The sequence below is a fragment of the Vipera berus genome, assembly GCF_964194415.1.
Source record: "Vipera berus genome assembly, chromosome: 3".
Lineage (NCBI taxonomy): Eukaryota > Metazoa > Chordata > Lepidosauria > Squamata > Viperidae > Vipera > Vipera berus.
This window is the reverse complement of record NC_138204.1, coordinates 120,293,361-120,318,491: the sequence shown is the minus strand read 5'-3', so window position 1 is coordinate 120,318,491 and position 25,131 is coordinate 120,293,361. Positions and strand designations below refer to the sequence as shown.

At 39.4% G+C, this 25,131-nt stretch overlaps 1 protein-coding gene across 1 annotated transcript in view; it reads left to right on the top strand.

Annotated features, from left to right (window-relative positions):
- The window catches only part of LOC308666662 (protocadherin alpha-5-like), a gene marked incomplete at its 5' end in the record, with an annotated part of 153,128 nt that overhangs the window by 43,778 nt on the left and 84,219 nt on the right, over positions 1–25,131 (top strand). The window lies entirely within an intron of this gene.

Genomic DNA, 25,131 nt, shown 5'->3' with positions numbered 1-25,131 from the left:
AGTAACTTTGTGACTAGTCCTCACATTTATGACTCTCACAGGTCTATAAGGAAAGGAAACCTGAAGGAAGATCATAAGCACAGTAAGTTTTACTTGGCGACCATTTAATGTAATGACTGAGTTGCCAGTCCTAATTTTGGTTGCTAAACGAGGACTCTCCATACATACTTGCATAAAGTAGGTTTGACGTTTTGATCGTAAATGAATAGCCAAAATTGCATGTATTAGTTCTTTTCTACATCGAGAAATTGATTTGCACATCAATCATCATTCTTCTGTTTATATTTCATCTAATAAACAGATGGGATATTAGTAGTAATACCCTTTCTTCTTTCATTTCTTTAAGAATTCCCCAGTAGTATCATAAACACAGTTCATTCAGATAAGAAACTTCTTCACAGACAATAATGCCTCTTTTTTAACCCGTTATTTGTGTCTGGACATGGATTCATCACCATATCAGGCCCTGTGCGGAGCACGCTGGGCAGCAAAAGTTTGCCCGCTATTTTGATCATTCCCCGCATCTTTGGCATCGCCCCAAGGGACCTTAGTAGTCTTAAGATCTTCCTCTAAGTCAGTGATGGTGAACCTTTTAGAGACTGCCCCAAAACCTCCCCCGCCCCCAAGCCTGCCCCTGCTCTGCCCCACCCTGCCCCCACCCTGCCCCCGCTCCGTCCCCACCCCACCCACCCGCAGGGCCACTCACTGCCTCCACGGCCTGCCACAGATCGCCCAGGTGGCCCAGCAGCACCATGTTTGCCATGCCCTCTGCCCACACCCCACAGCATCAACTGCATGTGATGGGGTGTGAGGGCGGAGTCTTGTCCCTGCTGCCCGGCTGCCATGTTGTTGGCTATGCTGCTCCACGTGGGCTGTGCCTGGGGGTAACTGTCCTCCAGGGTCATTGCTGGTGAGGAGGGGACCGTGGGGGTAGGCAGGGCTGGGGCAATGGCACATGTGCCCACAGAGAGGGCTCTGAGTGCCGCCTCTGGCACGTGTGCCCTAGGTTTGCTACTACTGCTCTAAGTGTTTGGTGCCTGGTTTTCCGAGGCCAGCATGGTTTCCTCTTTTCTCCAGAAGGCATCCAACGTAGTGCAATTTTTGGATGCCAATCTTTATGCACAGGTAAGCTGCGGCCAATAAGCTGCATTTGATGTTCATTCACAGTTCTCAATAGGTCTTCTAAATCTGATCTTTGTAGTACGTCTTCATTAGTGATGTGGTCACGATGTGAGATCTGGAGGGTTACTTTTAAAATATTATTAAGTTGCTAGGTTTAATAAGTTTAGTTAATAGGTTTAAAAACATATCTTAGTTGAAGACTGTTGGTTTAGTTTGCAATTTTTAATAGTCAAATGTTGTTGATACGTTTCTTACATGGTATGATACATAGCAGTAAGTCTTAAAAATAAAACAAAAATGCAAAGCAAAAACTAAAAAGAGAAAGAAGCTAAAAACCAAAACAAAAGAACTTGTTCTGCCTTGACTTCAAACATATTGAAAATATAGTGTACAATTCTCTCCCCTCAACTATCCAAGTGGTTCAATAAACTTCTCTGGATAAAAAGAACAACCTTTTCAGAATCCAAGGGTAAAGAAAAATCACTGGAGAGAAAGATATGTTTGATCCTCTCTTGCTTTTCTGCCAAACACATTTTTGTTAAATTGCCTGGATTTCAGAATTATCGCTGAAAGCAGATCTGAAAAAAATCAGGGCTTTTTTTCTCATAGAACGCTCAGAACGGAGTTCCGGCACCTTTTTTGGATGGAACCTTGTAGGGTAGGCAAGGCGGGTTGTATGACATGTGTGGGTTCCGGCACCTTTTTCTTTTACAAAAAAAGCATTGGAAAAAATAATCACCTTTAAATTTCACTGAAAGTTCTAACTTGTTGAGATGCAAGATATGATCCCATTTTGTAGATCTTAAAAATCTATCCCAAAGAAAGTGGGGTTTCTGTACAAATGGAAGCAGACGTATGTCTAATAAACAGTTTCAATTTCCAACTTGTATTCTAGCTGTAGTGAAAAGATCTTAAGTAGAAATTCCTGTATAAGGATAATTATAGATGGATCTTGCTTGGCATTGTAAGGAATATTTAAAAATTATATATATTATTTCCGGGAAGTTAGCACTGTAAATATGTCAGTATATCTTTATTTATTTTCAACCCTGACATATTGCCCGCAGAAGCATCAAGCTGTATGATTTCTTTTTTAATGTAAAACTTAATTCTGCCATTATGTGAAAGAAATAATCAATTCTTTGCTTCATTTACAAAACATTATTTCCCTTATCCAGTACAGTTTTTATTTGCATTAATTCTGTCTTTTTAAAAGAGTGTAAATCATGAAAAACAACTTTTAAAGACAAATGTAGCTCTATACAGTTTCCTTCTGTGTAACTTTGTTATGTTCTGTTGTGAGTTAAGAGTCATTCACATATTTCTTTTTTCAGCTCCAACTATTTGTATGTTCTTGTATGAGTGGAATGACTTCTATTTTATTTCTCTTCTTAACTTCAGATCCCAATTTATCACCACAGAGCAGTAATCTAAAACAAAGACAGACAAAAGGAAGTAACCTCTTAATCTCATGGGGGAACCAGTTCCTAAATTTGGCATATTACCAAGTAGAAGTTCCTAAACTTATTTCCTAGGAAAGAACTTCACAAAAGCATCAGACACATAGATAAGAATTTAATTGCAGACAATAATAAAGGTCTATAAAGCTGTGCAGTTAACCATTGCTAGATATTTATATAACTTCAACTCAGTTTTGAGAAATGTTGAGACATGGCTTCACATGTGATAAAGTACCACCAAACTTGAATATGGGTCTTCTTTTCAACATTTTTATTAGTGATCTGAACAAGGAGGTGAAAGAAAATGATAAAATTACAGATGATTTAGGTGGGGCAACTAGTACATTAGAGAACAGAAATATGATCAGTTTAAAAGTGAACATGAGATAGTAGTGTGTCATAACAACTAAAAAGAGAAATATAATTTTAGACTGCAATAATTTAAATTTAGTTTTCAAATTATGGGAAGCAGTAATACCACTCTATTCTGCATTGGTTAGACCCTCTTGAAGTACTACTATATGTCCAGTTCTGTACAAAACACCTATCAAATTTGTGCAAATAAGGTAAATGAGAATTATTGAGAGACTTGAAGGAAGGTTTTGGGAGGAAAGATTAAAGAATGTGGGTAAAATTATAGGTCCAGACCCTACTTCAAAGATTTTATCCCAATAATGGCATATTCCAATTTCCATACATAATTTGGGTCAAAACTTTGGTATAAAAATTGTTAGCTGCTAAAACTAATTATTCACCTGTTATAAATAAAAAAATCATTATCTTGATAGCAGATTTAGATGTAGTTGCTTAGTATACTCTGTGTGTATGGGTGTATGGCTGTTACAGTGGAGCACCTCTCCTTGTTATTTGAAATGATACTGCTGAAATTATCTTGTTACTGTGATAATAATAATATTATAATAAACATAGAGTTGGAAGGGACCTTGGAGGTCTTTTAATCCAAACCACTGCTCAGGCAGGAAACCCTATATACCATTTCAGACAAATGGTTGTCCAATCTCTTCTTAAAAACTTCCAGTGTTGGAGCATTCACAACTTCTGGAGGCAGATTGTTCCACTGATTAATTGTTCTAACTGTCAGGAAATTTCTCCTTAGTTCTAGGTTTCTTCTCTCTTTGATTAGTTTCCATCCATTGCTTCTTGTCCTGCCTTTGGGCGCTTTGGAGAATAGCTTGACTCCCTCTTCTTTGTGGCAACCCCTGAGATATTGGAACACTGCTATCATGTCACCCCTAGTCCTTCTCTTCATTAAACTAGACATACTCAATTCCAGCAACTGTTCTTTGTATGTTTTAGCCTCCAGTCCCCTAATATCCTTGTAGCTCTTCTCTGTACTGTTTCTGGAGTCTCAACATCTTTTTTACATCGTAGCGACCAAAACTGGATGCAGTATTCCAAGTGTGGCCTTACCAAGGCGTTATAAAATGGTATTAACACTTCATCTTATCTTGATTCTGTCCCTCTGTTAATGCAGCCTAGCACTGTGTTGGCTGTTTTGGCAGCTGCAGCACACTGTTGGTTCATATTTAAGTGATTGTCCACTAGGACTCCGAGATCCCTCTCACAGTTACTACTGTTGAGCAAGGTACCACCTATACTATGCCTGTACATTTGGTTTTTCTTGCCTAAATGTAGAGCCTTATTCTTTTCACCATTGAATTTCATTTTGTTAGATAGGGCCCAATGTTTGAGTCTGTCAAGATCCTTCTGTATCTTAAGCCTATATTCTGGAGCGTTGGCTATTCCTGCCAGCTTGATGTTGTCTGCAAATTTGATGAGTTCCCCATCTATCCCCTCATCCAAATCATTGATGAAGATGTTGAAAAGCACTAGGCCAAGAACAGAGCCCTGGAGCAACACCACTACATACTTCCCTCCATGTAGATGCAGTTTCATTGGGGACCACACACTGAGTACGGCCGGTCAGCCAGCTACGAATCCATCTGGTGGTGATGCTGTCTAACCCACATTTTTCTATCTTATCAAATGGTAAGTTGTGGTCTACTTTATCAAATGTCTTATTGAAGTCCAGTAAATTATATCTACAATCTTCCTCTGGTCCACTAATTTTGTCACCTTGTCAAAGAATGCAATAAGTTTTGTCTGGCATGATCTGTTTTTGACAAACCCATGTTGGCTTTTGGTAATGACTTTGTTTGCCTGTAGGTGTTTGCTCATTCATTGCTTGATTATCTTTAACAGAATCTTCCCAGATATTGAGGTCAGGCTGATAGGTCTGTAGTTTCCTGGATCCATTTTTTCCCCTTTTTTGAAAATGGGAACTACATCAGCTCTTTTCCAGTCCTCTGGTAGTTACCCAGTGCTCCAGGATCCTTGAAAGATATAGTTCAGTGGTTCTGAGATCACATCTGCCAATTCCTTCAGAACCTTGGGGTGTAATCCATCTGGTCCTGGTGATTTGAACTCGTCTAGGATGGACAGGTGCTCACTTATCGTTTTCTTGCCTGTCTTAACTTGTGTTTCTAATCTGTTTTTTACGGTACTGTTTTTGATAGGTTGGACTGTTTTTTCCCCTGTGTGTAAAGACGGATGCAAAATACGAGTTAAGTAGTTCTGCTTTCTCCCCGTTGCTTGTCATCTTCTTGTCATTTTCTCCCACTAATGGACCAATCATTTCCTTAACTTTTTTCTTGTTTTTTACATGTTGAAAGAAGCTTTTTTTGTTATTTTTGAGTTTTGTCTCAAGTCTTAGTTCATTTTGAGCCTTAGCTTTCCTCATTTCATCTTTGCAGGGTGGGGCTATTTGCTGATATTCTGCCTTAGGTATGTGCTCCTCTTTCCACTTTTTATTCTTGTCCTTTTTGTCTTTCAACTTATCAGAGAGTTCTTTATGCAGCCATGCTGGTTTATTTTGAGAGCTGTTATTTTTTTTCTTCACTGGTATTGTGCTAGACTGGCTTTTATAATCTCACTTTTCAAAATGTCCCAAGCTTCTTGAGTTGTTTTCCCCTTGAGGTTTCTCATCCATGGAATCCTTCCCAAGCTATATGTGTATTGAAATTAGCTCTCTTAAAGTCCAAGACTCTAGTTTGACTATGTTCTATTGCTTGTGCTTGCATAATGTTGAATTCCAATATTGCATGATCACTCTCCCCTAAGGCTCCTGTGGCTATTTAGTTGTATTTTTTAAAGTTCTATTTGCAAACATTACTTCACTTTTTTTGGAAATCAATAGCTAGTCTGTGTTCTCTGCAATAAGTTTACAATGCTTTTTAAAGATGTATAGGGTTGGAGTTGACAGCTGCATCATCCACATATAGAAGTTGCAAAACATTTTTTCTTCTCCCATAACAGTTACTGAAAGTCAAAAGTTCATATAAAAAATTTAGCAATAAGAGTCTCCAAATATATCCTTGCAGAACCTTTTGATTTGATGTAATTGATCAGAAGTGACGTGGTGGCTCAGTGGGTTAGGATGCTGAGCTTGTCGATCAGATGGTCGGCAGTTTGGCGGGTCGAATCCTGAGTGCTGCGTAACAGAGTGAGCGCCTGTTACTCGTCCCAGCTTCTGCCAACCTAGCAGTTCGAAAGCACGTAAAAATGCAAGTAGAAAAATAGGGACCACTACGGTGGGAAGGTAACAGCGTTCCATGCGCCTTTGGCATCTAGTCATGCCGGCCACATGACCACGGAGACGTCCTCGGACAAGCGCTGGCTCTTCAGCTTTGAAACGGAGATGAGCACCAGCCCCTAGAGTTGGAAACGACTAGCACGCATGTGCGGGGGAACCTTTACCTTTACCTAATTGATCAGAAAAGATACCCCTAAACTTTGTGTATTTTTGTCAGGAAAACATATTAACACAGCAACATTAGAAATGCAATGTGTGAAGCAAATTTTACTTCCTGAGGCCAGCAAGGAAGCCAGACAAAGATATGCTAATTTATTCAGTGGCACAGAGATGCTGTGCTCATGCAAGATCAAAAACATTTCTTCCCAATATATAATATTTATACACACTGCATATGCTCAAATGGATTGCAGTATATGACAGCCTATTGGATAATATATAAGATGAAATATCTATGTAACATCATATTTCTAAGTACTATGGTAAGTAAGAAGGTAATGGATAGACAAATGTCAGGAGACATATTTGGATTTGTCACTACCAATATATTGTTCCTTATCTTGAAATTTTGGTTCAAATCTTTCAAGTCAGTCCAGTCTTCTTTTATTGGCATCACAGTCACCTTGTACAATGGAGAAGGGAACAAGAGAGCCAAACAAGTACACTTGCCATTGCGATATATAGAAATGAAAATATCTATCCAAAAATGTATGTTAATTAAAACAATGTGTACACAGTAAAAGAAGAACAAATGCATATATGAGATTTACGAATGAAGCCAAGCACTCTATGTAAAAGTCAATATATTTGAGACTGAAGATGGAATGATTATTAGATATTTCTCATGAATACAGAAGGAAAGTCTGTCTCTACATTTTGAAATTCAGTCACAAGAGGTCGCTGTTTCCTAAGGAAACCCTTTAAGTGAAACTGAAAATGCAGAGCCCCTCCCTTAAAGGGACCGACATTCCTGCCAGCCAGATCCACAATGGGATTATTAAACAAAAGACAAAAAACCCAGAGAAATCATAACAAGCCAAGATCCAACCTATGAAAGAATTACCAGCATGGCTGCGCTACGTGGGCTCCGCTCCTGACCCCTTGAAGGCAAGGTATTTAGAGAAAAAGAGCAGAGCTTGCGGGTGCTGTGTCTGTGTCTGCGATGCTTACCTGGCCGAAGGGGCTGCTGCAGCTGCTTCTGCTCCAGACCGCCTGGAAAATGGGGAGCGGCCAGCTCCATTATTCTGTGCTGGAGGAATCCCAGCACGGCACCTTTGTGGGCCGCATCGCCCAGGATCTGGGGTTGGAGGTGAGCGAGCTGGTGCCTCGGATGTTCCGGATGCTGTCCAAAGGAGAGAAGGAGTATTTTGAGGTAAACCTGCAGAATGGGATCTTGTTTGTAAATTCCTGGATAGACAGGGAGGAGCTGTGTGCCAAGACCGCAGACTGTGTTCTTCATCTGGAGGTGATTGTGGAGAAACCTCTGAGGTTCTTCCATGTGGAGGTGGGAATCAAAGACATGAATGACAATGCTCCCGTCTTCTCTGCCAGGGAACAGATCCTGAGCATGGCTGAATTGATGAAATCTGGTACCCGATTCCCCTTAGAAGGAGCCTCTGATGCAGATATTGGCACTAATGCTCTGTTAAATTACAAGCTCAGCCCAAACAAAAATTTTGCTCTTGATTCAGAAAATGATGAAGATGGGAGTAAATCTGTAGTACTTGTGTTAAAGGTTCCACTTGACAGGGAGGAGAGGCCTGTGCATCATTTAGTACTGACAGCCACTGACGGGGGTGAACCAAAACTCACAGGAACTGTTCAGCTGGTCATCAATGTGCTGGATGTAAATGACAACCCTCCTGTATTTAACCAATCTGTTTATAGGGTGAAATTGCTAGAAAATACAGCTGTTGGGTCGTTAGTTATTACTCTGAATGCTACAGACATAGATGAGGGGATTAATAGTGAAATCTCTTATTTTTTTAGTAATAACCTACCTCAACAAGTCAGAAATATGTTTAGTATAAATTCTGATACTGGGGAAATCAGAGTAATTGGAAAGTTGGATTATGAAGATATTAATTTCTATGAACTTCAAATTGTTGCAGAAGATAAGGGTACTTTATCTGGACATTGTAAAGTTCTCATTGAAGTGTTGGACATGAATGACAATATTCCAGAATTATCTGTCAATTCTCTCTCTGTGCCACTGCCAGAGGACTCCCCTCCAGGGACTGTGGTAGCCATCCTCAGTGCTTCTGACAGGGATTCTGGCACCAATGGACAAATCAGCTGTTTCCTCTTGCCCTCTGGAGTACCGTTCAAACTTGAGTCCACATTCAAGAACTACTACTCCCTGATCGTTGGTGAAGTCCTAGATCGAGAGCAGGTGGCTGAGTACAGGATGGTTGTGACAGTGGAAGATCAAGGCGTTCCACCACTGTCTTCTAGCATCAGCCTCTTAGTGCCTATCGGTGACATAAATGACAATGCTCCAACTTTCTCACAGCCCTCGTACACAGTCTTTGTGAAGGAGAACAATCCCCCTGGTGCTCACATCTTCACAGTATCTGCCTCGGACCCAGACGTAGCTGAGAATGCCCTGCTCACCTATTGGATAGACGAGAAGCTGTGGCCATTGTCCAGCTACATCTCTGTACATTCGGAGAGTGGAAAGCTCTATGCTCTGCAGTCCTTGGACTATGAGGAGTTGAAACTGCTGGAGTTCCAGGTGAGAGCCAAGGATGCTGGCATGCCCTCCTTGTGTGGCAATGCGACTTTTCAGGTGTTTGTGCTGGATGAGAACGACAATGCACCTGCCGTGTCTGGATCAACAGAAGAGAACTTGATTCATCTAGTGGTCCCCGTGATGCCTGGGCATATTGTAGGCAAGATCCATGCCTTGGATGCGGATTCTGGCTACAATGCGTGGCTCAGGTACGAGCTGGTTGAAGAAAGCAGTGGTCCATGGTCTGTGGGCCAGTATAGTGGTGAGGTGAGTACCAAATATCCTCTGGATGAATCAGAAGGAGGCAAAATCCAGAGTGTGTTGGTTCTAGTGAAGGATCATGGGAAGCCTCAACTCTCAGCCACAGCTACCTTGAGTGTGTCTCTGGTGACAAATGGTCAGACAATCAAAATGGATATCAATGTTCGAAGGTCAGCGAAGAGCTTTGTGCCCCTGGTGGGCTCAATCAACATCTATCTGATCATTGCCATCTGCTCTGTTTCCAGTCTATTCCTGCTAGCAATTCTCATCTATGTGGCCTTGCGATGCCACTGCAAGGCAAAAGAAACCATGGTTTATGGCCCTGGCATGGCTACCCTAGTCTGTACCAGTGAAGTGGGCAGCTGGTCCTATTCCAATCGCCACAGCCACATCCTGGCAGGGGTGAATACAGAGTGTGGTGCCAAGAACGACCTCATGATTTTCAGTCCGAACATTCCTGTTTTTGCAAATAATGGAGAACTTCAGAATGGTACAGAACTGCCTCCAAATGCATCTAAGGAGGTGAGTTTTGGTTCTTTTTTTAGTGCTTGACATTCAGTTCACATTTTATTTCTCTGATACTGATTTTGAATCACTACTGTTACAATATATTTTTCCATAATTAAGTGTTAGATTTGTAACATAGCTTTTAAATACATGAGTAACTAAAAGATTTTATTCTACAGTATTGTTTATATTTTTTTAAACTTATACAGTATTTGTGAATACCTATCAGAGCATCATGAATGAGTTGCAACTGGAAATATAGCAATTATTTTGATTTGTTTGTTAGTATCATTAATCTAGGTACTGGTTCAGATGACAAAAGGTAGAATTGTATAGAATTGTAAAGTTGGATAGGGTAATTCAGATCATCAAATCTTCCCTCATTCAGTCCAGAAATCCAAAGTAAATCATGATTTACCCAAATGGCTGTCTGAAATACAGTGGTACCTTGGTACTCAACTGCTTTGAAAGTCATCAAATCTGGTACTCAATGCATTTTGGCATGTAAATGTTGTCCCAGTACTCATCATTTGTTTGGTACTCAATGCACAAACTAGAACTTGTCGTTGTTGGCTACCTTGTGACTCACTATATTAGTATTTATGGGGAAAAATTGTTCGGTACTCATCGTTTTAGGTACTCATGGCACCTCCTGGAACCAATTAACAATGAGTACCAAAGTACCACTATAGGTCCATATTTATATATCCTATAAAGAGAAAGCTATTTATACTATTGCAATATAATTGTTTTCTTCAATCTGAAAGCTTTGATGGTGAGAATTTTTTTGCCCACTCTATCCTCAGACCTTATTTCTAGATTCTTTCTTTTAATTCAAGAATTTAGTTTGTCCCTGTTAAAAAGTGGTTTTATATTTTGAATAGGTATAGTTTATTGAACTTTCAAATCATAAGTGATTACCAATAAAGTATTTTCTCTTTTATATTAAGACATGATGCCTTCTCTATTATTCTCTTTTTAATCTGTTTTAAAAAATTCAATCTTCCTTATGCTATTTTAAATTTCAAATAAAATAGAGTATCTTAGTGCAGGAAACGAGTATAAGATACTTTTTCACCTTTGTGTTGCTTTGTGTTTCATACATAAAGTTTCCATACCTAACCTTACTTTTTAATACTAGTTTGATATTCATTGTGAGAAATCTGCATTGATGTTATTGGGTCTTAGTAATAATTGTGATAAATTTATAGTGTATCATTTTGGGTTGTGTTTTGATTTTAAAAAAGCGTCCAGTGCAATGATTCCTATATTTTTTTTTGTCTCGAGACATTTAAATTTAATTCCACTTTTGATGGAAATGCAACAAACAGCAATTTCATTTGAATGTTTGCAACAAGACATTCTTAAACTACTTATGTCGGCTTGATATTAAATTGGCTTCACAAAATCTACTGTCTAACTGAGAGGCCTTTGGCAACATTTTGCAAGGACTTGACAATCTGGAAAGCAGACGGCTGTCTTCTCCACCTGGAGGATTCCAGCTTTTTGTTTGAAATGTGCTAGCGGGTTTTACTGGATATTTCCCATGAATGGAAAAATGATGAAATAGTGGATCAGTGTCAAAGAAAAGAAAAAGAAAGAGAAAGGAAAAGAACCCAGCAGATTAGTTGGTAGCTAGGGAAGCAAAAATAGTAATTTTAAAAAACTGCCAAGTGATTGAAGTTATGATGAAGTGATGCACCCATGAATTTAAAAAAAAGAAAAATGATGAGCAGAAAAGTGGATAGTTCAAGAAAAGGAAAAAAAAATCTATTGACTTTTGAAATGGGAACATTCTGCATGTGAGTGTAATAACTATAATGCTAATAAGAAACTTCTCATTATAAACAAATCGAAAATGGAGTTTGGTAAGAAAAGGAGGGAAAAAATGGGTCCTGCAAAAGAATTGAAGTGGAGGGGTTGGCCTAAAACAAAATAAAGTGATGTGGGCAAACTGGCTGGCAGCTCCTGAGATGACAAAAGAAGAAAAATACTGCTTTGAAACAGGAACAGGAGTTTATATCTACATGGGGGACAGGGGTTGAGTAAAAGGTGGCATAGGCCATTCCTGTCCTCTGAAATGTTTGGTGGTGATAGAAAACCTGGCAGTGCTGGGGTTGGTTTTAATTTTAATGGATATATTTGTAGATTTTTTAAAACTCTATTTAAATGAACTGATAAGATTCTAAACATTTTTCTTCGATAAATTTCAGTTGCAAGATTGGAAATTTTTTTTTACTGTTACACATTTTGAGAGTTCTCATTGGGTATTAATTTAGAAACGTCAGGATTTCTCTTGTTTTTCTTCTAATCAGTTTAAGTAGAACCGAGCTGTTTAGTCATGAGTTTCATCCCTTCCTGAGAGTGGAAAATACAAATTAAAACATCCCCAACAAATAATTATTTTGCTTCAGTTTGAGTAATTTAGTGAAGATTGGCTCATCATTTGATTCTACTGTTGAATTGCTGCTACTAGTAGGACCTTATTTTCCCTAATATTCTTTTGAAATATGTCTTTCTGAAACTTAAAACCATGATCTCTTGTCTCACCTCTGCAGTGATAGAGAACAGGCCGTCTTCTGAATGCCAGTTTTTGAGATGATTGAACAGTGCTACCATATCCCTCTTTAGTTTTTTTTTTAAGTATAAAAATCTCTAGTTCTTTCAGTTTCTCTGAAAAATTTAGTTCGTGTCCCATGATCATCTTTGTTGACCTTCTCCAAGTAAGTTTCCCTGAACCCTTCCTAGAGTGTGGTGCCCCAAATTGGATACAATTCTGAAATTTTTTTCCTGTGATTTGGGAGTGGTATTTTTGATGCAGCCTAAAATGTGTTTTTAATTGAAATTCATTTTTTATAAATATATATTTATTTTTTATAATCAGAGGTGCTTAATATTTTATCAGCAGCACATTGTCTAGGTTCCAACATTTAACTTAAGGTAAAGATAAAGGTTCCCCCGCACATGCATGCTAGTCGTTTCCGACTCTAGGGGCCGGTGCTCATCTCTGTTTCAAAGCCGAAGAGCCAGCGCTTGTCTCCGTGGTCATGTGGCCGGCATGACTAGACGCCAAAGGCGCACGGAACGCTGTTACCTTCCCACCGTAGTGGTCCCTATTTTTCTACTTGCATTTTTACGTGCTTTCGAACAGCTAGGTGGGCAGAAGCTGGGACGAGTAACAGGCACTCACTTTGCTACGCGGCACTCGGGATTTGACCCGCGGCACTCGGGATTCGGCACGGGATTCGACATTTAACTTACTACATGTTAAATTCCTTTCTCTCTACTTCATTTTTCTAACCATTGGTAAAAGGTATCCCATGTTCTAAAGTATACTGAATCTTCTTTGTCTTTCATTTTCAATGTCAATCTATCCATTTCTGCACAATCTAAAAATTTTTTAATTAACACTTCCTTGGTTGGTAAATCTTCGTTTTTCCAATATTGAGCGAATACAATTCTCTCTGCAGTTAATACATGTAAAATTAGATATATACACCCTTTCTCATAATTTCCTACAATTATGCCTAACAAAAATAATTCTGGCTTAAAATCTATATGTTTTTTAGTCATTTTCTCTAACTATGTGTGTATTCTTCACCAGAATCTTTTAGCTTTGGGGCATGTCCACCAAAGATGGTAATAAGTGCCTGATTTTTGTCTACATTTCCTACAGTTGCTAGATATGTTTTTAAACATTTTTGCTAACCTCACTGGTGTTAAATGCCATATATAGAACATTTTGTATAGATTTTCTTTGTACGCCATTGCTTTTGTTATTTTAGAATTTCTTTTCCAAAGGCTTTGCCAATTTTCTAATTCTTTGTTATGTCCAAAAATCTTTGCCCATGTTATCATTGTTTCTTTAACTTGTTCCTCTTCCATCTTTAAACTTAACATATATTTATAAAGTTTCTTAATCAATTTTTCATTTGATGTCAGTAATATCTTGTCAAATTCTGTCTGTTCTTTATAAAATCCAGATGTTTTAATGTCTTTTTCATACCTTGTTTGGATTTGCAGATATGGCCACCATTGTAGGTCAATACCCTGTTCTTCTAATTCTTGTCTGTGTTTTAATTTATTTATTATTTATTTATTATTTATTTTATCACATTTATATACCGCCCTTTCCCTAAGGACTCAGGGCGGTTTACAGGGTAAATTAAAAAACAAAGATACAAAAGTTAAAAACAGATTAAAAAAAATTATATTCGTCCCTGCATAAATAAAACCCCAGTTAAAATTAAGATTAAAGCTAAAATTAGAATTCTCAGCCTGGGCCAGAGAGCTCGAAGAGCCAGGTCTTCAGGTCCCGTCGGAATGAACGGAGGTCGGGGGCAGTCCTCAACTCCACTGGCAGCTGGTTCCAAAGGGCAGGCGCACCCACTGAGAAGGCCCTATCCCTGGGTGCCGTCCGCCGGCAATCTCTTACCGGTGGCACCCTGAGAAGACCCTCCCTGTGGGAGCGCACTGGACGAAGGGAGCTTGATGCCGGCAGCAGGTGTTCCCTCAGATATCCCGGACCCAAGCCATTTAGGGCTTTATAGGTCATCACCAGCACCTTGAATCTCACCCAGAGGGCAACCGGGAGCCAATGCAGCTCGCGGAGTAGAGGTGTTACATGGGAGTATCGGGAAACCCCCATCACAACTCGCGTGGCCGCATTCTGCACCAGCTGAAGCCTCCGAGTGGTCCTCAAGGGCAGCCCCATGTAGAGAGCGTTGCAGTAGTCTAAACGGGAGGTCACGAGCGCATGAGTGACTGTGCGTAGGGCATCTCGGTCCAGATAGGGTCGCAACTGGCGCACCAGGCGAACCTGGGCAAAAGCCCCCCTGGTCACGGCTCCTATATGGTCTTCAAAATTGAGTCGTGAATCCAGGAGGATGCCCAAGTTGCGAGCCCTATCAACGGGGGGTAACACCTCACCCCCCATCGTTAGAGATGGAATAGTCTGGTTGACCCGAGATGCCGATATGCACAGCCACTCAGTCTTGGCGGGATTGAGACGAAGCCTGTTTCTCCCCATCCAGACCTGGACCGCCTCCAGGCAATGGGACATCACGGCAAGGGCATCGCTGGGTTGGTTCGGGGTGGAAAGAAAAAGTTGGGTATCATCAGCGTACTGATGATACCCCACCCCAAAACCACGAATGATCTCACCCAGAGGCTTCATATAGATGTTGAACAGGAGGGGAGAGAGAACCGAACCCTGAGGAACTCCACAAATGAGAGGCCTTGAAGCGGATCTCTGCCCTCCCGTCAACACCGACTGCGAACGGCCCAAGAGATAGGAGGAGAACCACCGTAAAACAGTACCTCCCACTCCCAACCCCCTGAGACGCTGCAGTAGGATACCATGGTCGATGGTATCAAAAGCCGCTGAGAGATCTAATAGGACCAGGACAGAGGAACAACCCCTGTCCCGAGCCCTCCAGAGATCATTCACCAGCGTGACCAATGCCGTCTCCGTGCTGTATCCGGGCCTGAAACCCGATTGGTACGGGTCCAGATAATCAGTTTCCTCCAGGAACAGAGGAAGCTGATGCGCCACCACGCTCTCAACAACCTTCGCCAAAAAGCGAAGGTTGGAGACTGGACGATAGTTATTTAAAACAGCCGGGTCCAGGGCAGGCTTCTTGAGGAGGGGTCTCACCACCGCCTCCTTCAAGGCGGCAGGGAAGACACCCTCTTTCAAAGAAGCAGTTATTACTGCCTGGAACCAGCCTCGTGTCTCCTCCCGAGCCGCATAAACTAGCCAGGAGGGGCACGGATCCAACAAACAGGTGGTGGTGCTCAGCCTCCCCATGATCCTGTCCACATCATCAGGGGAAACAGGATCGAACTCAGTCCAGATAACATGCTCAAGACCGTCCGATTCCTCCACGTCAGACTCTGCCCAGTCAGAGTCCAGACCGGTCCGGATCTGAGCGATTTTGTCCGCCAGATGATGACTAAACTCCTCGGCTCGTCCCCATAAGGGATCCTCCCTCACCTCCTGATTAAGGAGGGAGCGAGTTACCCTAAACAGGGCGGCCAGGCGATTATCTGCGGACGCGATGAGGGCAGCGAAGTAGTTAGACTTCACCATCCTTATCGCCGCAAGATAAGACCTTATAAAGGTTCTTAACTGCAATCGGTCAGGTTCGGATCGGCTGGACCTCCAACCGCTCTCTAGACCCCATCTCCGACGCTTCATCTCCCGGAGCTCCGCAGAGAACCACGGAGCCCAGCGGGATCTGCGCCCTTCGTTATTTAAAATGTCTTTATAAGTCACAATTTTCTCATAGTTAGTTAGGTTTGGGTGAACAAACGCTTCCATTGTTGAGAGCCAACCAGGTATTTTCAGGTAAATTTTCTCTTTTACTTTTTCCCATTCTAAAAAAAGTACATTTCTTATATAATGATATTGAAAATATCTGTGTATTTTATTCTTCCTACCATAGGAAGACATGCCACCCAAGTTGTAGATCGTGTCCCTCTAGGTATAGTAGTCTTTTATTTCTAAGGGTTATCCATTCTTTTAGGCAGCTGCTTAATAATATAAAGTCCAGGCCTGCAGTCCAAAACCTCCATTTCCTTTCACTTCTTGAAGCATTTTCAATCTAATTCTAGCGTTTTTTCCTTGCCAAATGAATTTCAGTATTAATTTATTTAGTTCATCAAAGAAGTCTTTTCCCAATCTTATAGATATTGTTTGAAATAAAAAAAGGATTTTGGTAGAATATTCATCTTCACTGTTGCTATTCTCCCCAGCATTGAAAGTTGTAAGTTTTTCCATTTTTCCATGTGTAGTTTTATTAGTTTTAGTAATTTTATTTAATTGTCTTCTTTTATTGTTGCACATCTTGCTGTTAAATAAATCCCCAAATATTTTTTTAACTATTTGGAGACCTGTTTTTTCTGAGAGTTGATTTTTTTGTTTTTCTGTAAGGTTTTTAGTTATCACTTTGGTCTTTTCACTATTTATTTTCAGACCTGCCACATCTCCAAATTCTTCTATTTTTTCATAAGCTTAAGGCTTGTCTTAAGGGGTTCTTCTGGTATAAAGACCAGATCGTCTGCAAATGTTTGTAATTTGTATTTTTCATCTTTTATCTCCAATCTTTTAATTTCCATATCTTGCCTAATGTTTCAGTTTAATACCTTCAGTGTTAATATAAATAACAAAGGGGATAATGGACATCCTTGTCTTGTGCCTTTTTTGATATTGAAGTTTTCTGTAAAATCTCCATTTACTATCACTTTAGCTGTTTGTCTATAATAAATTGTTTTAATTATATTTATGAAGTTTTCTCCAAAATCCATTTTCTCTTAATTGTTGAATCACAAATTGCCAATTTATGTTGTCAAAAGCCTTCTGTGCATCTAGAAATATTAATGCCATCTGCTTCCCCAGATGGATTTCATAATATTCCAAAATGTCTAAAATGTTTCTTGTTATTTTTTATTTGTCTTTTGGGTAGGAATCCATTTTTGTCTGTAAGTATAAATTCAGTCAAAAATTTCTTTAATCTTTCTGCTATTGAAGCAAAAATTTTATAGACCACATTTAATAGAGATATTGGTCTGTAATTGTTTATTTGCATCAGGCCTGAGTCTTCTTTAGGTATTAAAGTGATATTAGCTTCTGTCCATGTATTTGGTATTTTAGCCTCTAAAAATACTTTGTTACACAGTTCTTTCATTATTGGACTTAGTGTGTCTTGTAGACATCTATAAAGCTCTGCAGGTAACCTATTTGGACCTGGAGTCTTATCATTTTTTTGCCTTTTTATAGCCTCTGTCACCTCCATCATTGATATTTTTCATTTAAAATATTTTGTATATTCTCTGGGATTTTTGGAAGATCTGCTTTTTTATATATTACTTTATTATAGATTGCATTATTCTTTCTTGACAGGTTTCCTTTGTATCATAAAGTGTCTCATAAAAGTCTTTGATTATTTTTTAATTATATCATTTTGAAACTAAATCTCCTTTTAGGTCTTGCAGTTTGTTTATCAATTTTTTTTATCTCTTTCTTTTTTCAGTTTATATGCTAGCCACCTCCCCGGTTTATTAGTATTCTTTTTAAAAAAATTCTGTTTGGCCCTTTTAATTTGTTGCAACATTTTTTCGGCCTCTGCTAGGTTTATTTTATGTTTTATCATTTCTATTTGTTTTTTTAAATGTTTTATTTTGTGGATCTATTTGTAGTTCTGATTCCAATTTCATAAATTCTTCCTTTAACTTTGGGTATTGTTGCTTTTTTTCTTTATTCTTTTTCGCCATGTAGGTTATAGCCAACCTTCTGAACTATGCTTTAGCTGTGTCCCACACATTTTGAAGCGATGTCTCTTCTTTTTTATTTATTTTGAAAAAGAAGTCCATTTTCTTTGTTGCTACTTGTATAAATTCTTTCTCTTTCTAATTGAAATTCATTTTGACAGCTTGTTTGGTGTAGTGCAGGCATAAGCAACCTTGGCTCTTTTATGACTCGTGGACTTCAACTCCCAGAATTCCTGAGCCAGCCATGCTGGCTCAGGAATTCTGGGAGTTGAGGTCCACGAGTCATAAAAGAGCCAAGGTTGCCTACCCCTGGTGTAGTGATTAAGGCATCCAGCTAGAAACCAGGAGATTGCATTTCTAGTCCCACGTTAGGCATAAAGCCAGCTAGGCACCTTTCTCTCAGCCATAGGAAGGAGGCAATTCTGTAGCAAACTACTACTGAAAAACCTTCCCAAGAAAACTGCAGGGACCTATCCAGGCAGTTTCTGAGAATTGGGCACAACTGAATGCAAGAAAAAAGAATCATTTACCTTTTCTGCAGCCACATTACATTAGTGATTTTAATCAGTTTTTTATTCCTTATTCTGTATTTATGCACTTGTCTTTGTTAAATTTAATTTTGTTACAGATAGTCTCGACCTCACCGTAATAGAGTCTGCCCATCACAGCTGTAAGTTATGAAGTTGTAAAACAGTTCAGTCACATGACTGACCCAATTACACCTTTTTTGCAGTAGTTGTTAAGCAAATGCTGTAGCCATTAAGCAAATTAATGGTTTGCGATGGGGATGGTTTAATGACAGGTGAAAATAGGCAAAACTATCATAAAATGTGGTCACATAACTGTGGGACATTGCAGACAGCCGTAAATGCAGCTGTGTGCTGAGCATCCAAAGTTCAGTCATGTGACCATGGGGGGATCCCATCATCAGAACTTTGAATTTGGCTCATAAGTAATTTCAAGGTACTGTACGTCCATCATAACTTCCAATGATTGCTCAGTGACTGGTCATAAGTCAAGGATCACCAGTATTCTCATTTACTTTTCTAACCTACTAAGGTAGTTATGAGGGGTTTTTTTTTCACCTCTTCTAGGGCACTGCTTCTCAATATTTTATGTCTTACAACTATCAGAAAAGCCTGAGTTCTGCCATTGTAAAAAAGTCCACATATTATCTTAGAGCTTTTAGCTATTTGCTGGCATTTTGTTATTATATTTATAAATTATGATCTATATTAAAAACCTACACTACCAAGTTGTGTAACCACTGTAGTCAAGAGCAAATATTCTAGGGTAGTAGCTTTCTCTCCTGATGTTTTTTTTACTATATGAACATTCCTTCCAGCTCCTCATCTTAGTTATTTATATATAAAAAAATGATGACTACTGGCTTGTTGTACAGAACTCCAGTGAAAACAGCCCTTAAATTTAATGAAGAATCATTGACAAATAATCTTTGAGTATGATTTTCAAGCCAGTGAATTGTTAGGCCATTCTTATCAAGGCAGCTAATCACAATGCCATGAGATACTTCGTCAACTACTTTGCTGAAATAAAGACATGCAGAGAAGAGTAGGGTATGTTTGGAAAGCAACTGGTCCACCTTATCTGATGAGCTTTAAACTAAAATTGCAAGGGGAGGAAGAGCAATCTTTAGGACCAAACCCCAAGCATAAACCCCAAGACAATGAGGAATGGAGTGGTAGGAGGGAAGGGAAACTCAGGTATAAAACAGGAGATGTAGGAAACAAATGCAAGGTCAGCCCTAAAGGGCTCAGATGCCTACACACTATTGTTTAATGTTTGGGGAACAAACATGGAGAACTTGAAGGCCTAGTATAGGGGTAGGCAACCTTGGCTCTTTTATGACTTGTGGACTTCAACTCCCAGAAATCCTGAGCCAGCATGAGTCATAAAAGAACCAAGGTTGCCTACCCCTGCCCTGGTACATGAAGGCAGGCATGATTTTGTTGCTATTACTGAAACTTGGTGGGATGGAACACATGATTGGAACATATTGCTAAAGGATACTAATTATTGTGATAAAGTAGATCACAACCTACTACTTGATAAGATAGAAAAATGTGGGTTAGATAGCATCACCACCAGATGGATTTGTAGCTGGCTGACAGGCCGTACTCAGCATGTGGTCAACAATGGAACTGCATCTACGTGGAAGGAAGTGTGTAGTGGGGTGCCCCAGGGCTCTGTTCTGGGCCCAGTGCTCTTCAACATCTTCATCAATGATTTGGATGAGGGGATAGATGGGGAACTCATCAAATTTGCAGATGACACCAAGCTGGCAGGAATAGCCAATACTCCAGAAGATAGGCTTAAGATACAGGAGGATCTGGACAGACTCGAACACTGGGCACTATCTAATAAAATGAAATTCAATTGTGAAAAAAGTAAGGTTCTGCATTTAGGCAGGAAAAATCAAATGCACAGGTATAGTATAGGTGGTACCTTGCTCGATAGTAGTAACTGTGAGAGGGATCTTGGAGTCCTAGTGGACACTCACTTAAATATGAGCCAGCAGTGTGCTGCAGCTGCCAAAAAAGCCAACACAGTGCTAGGCTGCATTATCAGAGGAATAGAATCAAAATCACGTGACGTACTAATACCACTTTACAATGCCTTGGTAAGGCCACACCTGGAATACTGCATCCAGTTTTGGTCACCACGATGTAAAAAAGATGTCGAGACTCTAGAAAGAGTACAGAGAAGAGCAACAAAGATGATTGGGGGACTGGAGGCTAAAACATATAGGGAACGGTTGCTGGAATTGGGTATGTGTAGTTTAATGAAGAGAAGGGTGAGGGGTGACATGATAGCAGTGTTCCAATATCTCAGGGGCCGCCACAAAGAAGAGGGAGCCAAGCTATTCTCCAAAGCACCTGAAAGCAGGACAAGAAGCAATGGATGGAAACTAGTCAAGGAGAGAAGCAACCTAGAACTAAGGAGAAACTTCCTGACAGTTAGAACAACTAACCAGTGGAACAACCTGCCTCCAGAAGTGGTGAATGCTCCAACACTGGAAGTTTTTAAGAAGAGACTGGACAGCCATTTGTCTGAAATGGTATAGGGTTTCCTGCCTTAGCAGGGGGTTGGATTAGATGACCTCCAAGGTCCCTTCCAACTTATTATTATTATTATTATTATTATTATTATTATTATTATTATTATTATTATTATTATTATTATTATTATTATTATTATTATTATTGCACCATATATAAAGAATTACTATACCCTACAGAAATACACAATAGTAGGAATGAAAGTGTTTTTGAAACTATTTGGATAGATATTACAGGAAAAAATGACATTGCTATAGAGGTGTACTACAGGCCACCCAACCTAATGGAGGAAATAATGAACTTTTTGCTAATCAGTCAGCAATGGGGGAACTTTAACTACCCTGACATCAACTGGGAAACAAACTCCACAGCGAGTGGGAGATTTCTGATGTGCTTAGCCGACAACTTTGTCACCCAAAAGATGGAGGAGGTAACTAGAGGGTTACCTAGTGGATTTAATCCCAACTAATAGGGATAAAATGGTTGAGAGAGTAGACATTGTAGGAAATTTGGGTGAGAATGACTATCTTATACTAGAATTCAATATAATGCTGGCACACATTACTGAACAAAGTCAGATTAGTGTTTTAGTCTTTAAGAGAGTTGACTTCAACAAACTAAGAGATTAGGAAGGATTCTATGGATGGAAATCCTAGAGGGAAAACAGTTCAGGATGCACAGGAACTTCTGAAAAACAAAATATTAAAGGTCCAAACAAAAGCAATACCACAAAGGAAGAAAAACAAAAGATAGCAGACAAGATCAGCATGGTTGCACAAAGACTTCACTGACAAATTGAGGGCCAAAAAGAAGAAATATAAAAAAATGGAAAGAGGGACATATAACTAAAATAGAATACCAGCAAATAACCCAAATCTGCAGGGATGAAGTCAGGAAGGCTAAGGCTCAGAATGAACTAAGGCTTGCAACACATGCCAAAAGTAACAAAAAATAATAATTCCAGTTTCTTTCAATAAGTAAGGAACAAGAAGAAAGTCAATATAATGATCAATCCACTAATGCAGGGGTCCCCAACCCTCAGTCAGTGGGCCAGTACTGGTCTGTGGCCTGTGGAATCAGTGGTGGGCAAGCACATGAAGTTTCATTTGTGTATTTGTGGGATCTAGATTGCGTATTTGAAATCACCCCCCCCCCCCGCTTCTGCCACCGGCAGTCTGTGAAGCCGGAAGGATTGGGAACTGCTGCACTAATGGGAAAAGATGGCAAGAGGAAGCATGAAGAGAGCAGAGCTGTCTCACTCCTTCTTGCATCTGTAACCCAACCTATCAAAAGCAGCACAGTGGGAGACAGAAAAGGAATGCAGGTCAAAATAGGTAAGAAATTGGTAAAAAGAACACCTATCCACTTGAGATGAATTCAAATCATATAGACCACGTGCTTTGTGTCCCAGAGTACCGAAGGAGCTGGCAAATATGTTCTTAGGAGAAAATCTTTCAGAGCTCCTGAAACACAAGGGAACTGCCAGAGGACTGGAAAAGAGCTGACGTGGTTACAATCTTCAAGAAGGGGGGGAAAAGTGGATCCAGGAAACTGCTGATCAATCAGCTTGACATCAATACTTGGGGAAATCCTGGAAAAGATAAGCAGCAGATTTGTGAGCAGCTGAAATAAACAAATGAACAAACAAATGAGTTTGTTGAAAACAGATCTTATTTCCTTCTTTATTTCTTTTAACTGTTTATATTTTGTTATTATTTTATAATACAAAATACAAAAGCAACTAGTAGGAAAAATAAGTGAGGGAATGGGGAAAGGAGAAGTGTAGAAAAGAAGGGAGAAAAAAGGTGTTTACATAATAATACAAACAGTGGCGTAGCGTGGGTTGTCAGCACCCAGGGCAAGGCAAGTAATTTGCGCCCCCTAACCCGTGAAAATACTGATGTAATTAAAGTAAAATGCATCTAATGCGCCCCCCCCAGATGTTGCGCCCAGTGCGGCCGGCCCCCCCTGCACCCCCCACGCTACGCCACTGAGTACAAACTAGCCATTTCTATAACAACATATCTACCTAATCAGTAAAACCCAAAATCAATGTTTCATTTTTTTTCCACCTCAAGCTCGAAGTCCAGAAGCGGTTTCCAAGTAGAAACAAAAGTAACTGTGGTTTTTACTTTGATCAAAGCAGTCAGTTTAGCCATCTCTGTTAATTTCATCAACTTTTGTTGCCATTCGTCCATTGTGGGGATTGAAATGTCCTTCCATTTTTGTACATAAAGTAGTCTTGCTGCCATCAACATATATAACATCAAAGTTCCATTTTTTCCCCAAATCTTTTTCCATTATACCCAAAAGAAAAGTTTCTGATTTTACCTTTATGTTCACTTCAAGAATTTTCTGTATTAGAATATGAATCCTTACTCCAATATTTCTTTGCTTTAACACATGTCTGCCATAAATGATAAAATGGTCTTTCTTTACATTTACATTTCCAACATTCATTTGAAATACCTTTTTACATTCTGGATAACTTGTCTGGTGTTAAATACCAGTGATACATCATTTTATAGAAATTTTCTTTTAAATTGTAATTTAATGTATTTTAGATAAAGAAGATTTCCTTCTTTGATGAAGTAACTAAACAAATAAGCCTTTTATCTCTGTCCATAATCATTTGCCAGGAAACTCTTAATAAATTCCATCGATTTCACATTTTCCAGATTTAAATCTTCTATTAATTTTATTTCTGTATCTTTATTCCCCTTAAATTTAATTCGCCACTTCCGTTTAGAGAAGGATGGAGCAAAGACCCGCCCCCCCTCACTTTTGGAGGATTTTTACTTCTGGGTTTTTTTTTTGTTTTGTTTTTTTCAGGAAATCAGTCAGGTGGAAGAAAGAGAATCAATATTCTTACTCAGTGCAATCACACTGTTTACTATCACGCTTAATTTAGTGCTTTTTGGCTTCGACTGCATGTAGCTTGGGCTAGATTCCAAAATGATGCTAGCCTTTCTTCTGTCAGTTTCTGGAGGGCTTTCCCTGGTCATCCTGATTGACCACTGTCTCCCACAATCGTCAGGGCTTCCTTCCTTCCTTGCCACCTCTCTGGGGTGGCTTTGGGCCCATTTAGGGTCCACAAACAGAGAGAAATCAGCCGTAGGGTGCGGAGCCCCATGATCCCTTGGCTGTAGCGCTAACTGCATAAAACTGGAAGCCCCAATGATGTTATAACTTTGAATAGTCGCTGAATGGAGGGCTGTTAAGTGAGGACTATCTGTTATATTACTTGGATTCCACAGTCAACTACAGAATTTGCATGTTTTAAGAATGAGATTTTAAACTGGTATAAAAGAACTATATATAAAATATTAGAAGATAGATTACTTTCCCAACACAATGAATAGTAAGTAGATATGGGGAAAAAGAATATCAAAACAGCTTTGTAAAAAGAAAAGTTGTGTTTGACAGTAAAAATGAAGTAAAATATTGCAAATTATACATAGATGATGAAAAAATATTTATTTATTATATTTGTTTGCTATCCATCTTGCTGAAAGGCAACTCCGGGCGGCTTACAACATTGAAATATTTTTTTTTCTCTTTCTCTTAGAGCAAATAGATGGAGTTCTGTATCTTAATATAATGTTTATTAAAGATTGGATTTTGAAATGCGGATAGATATGTACTAGATATTTTGAGGTCTAAGGCACCATCTTTAGAAGGCTTTTATTTCTTCTTGGTACATTCTCAGGTTTTGAGGCTGGTGAAATCCTTATGCTCTGCTGATTTAGTTATTATGTACTCCTATAGGCATTATTCCTAACCAAAATGTTGTTATAATGTTGAAGTGTGTGTTCTGACAGTGTGATGCAAGCTCCGCTTTTTCATACTTGGGCCATGATGGCACATGCAAGTATAGAAGGGGGCCAGACATAAGCAAGTTGCTTCTTTATTAGATGATGTGTTCAATTGGGTCTGATAAGATCTGAGCTCACTCAAAATAAATCAGCAGTGTCTGATCTTGCCTTTAGCAGCTGTTCTTCTTTTGGCCCAAACAGGGATGTCTCTTTGAAAGTAGCAGTATAGGATAGTTATAGCAATGATAAAACAGCAAAGCACCAGAGGTTT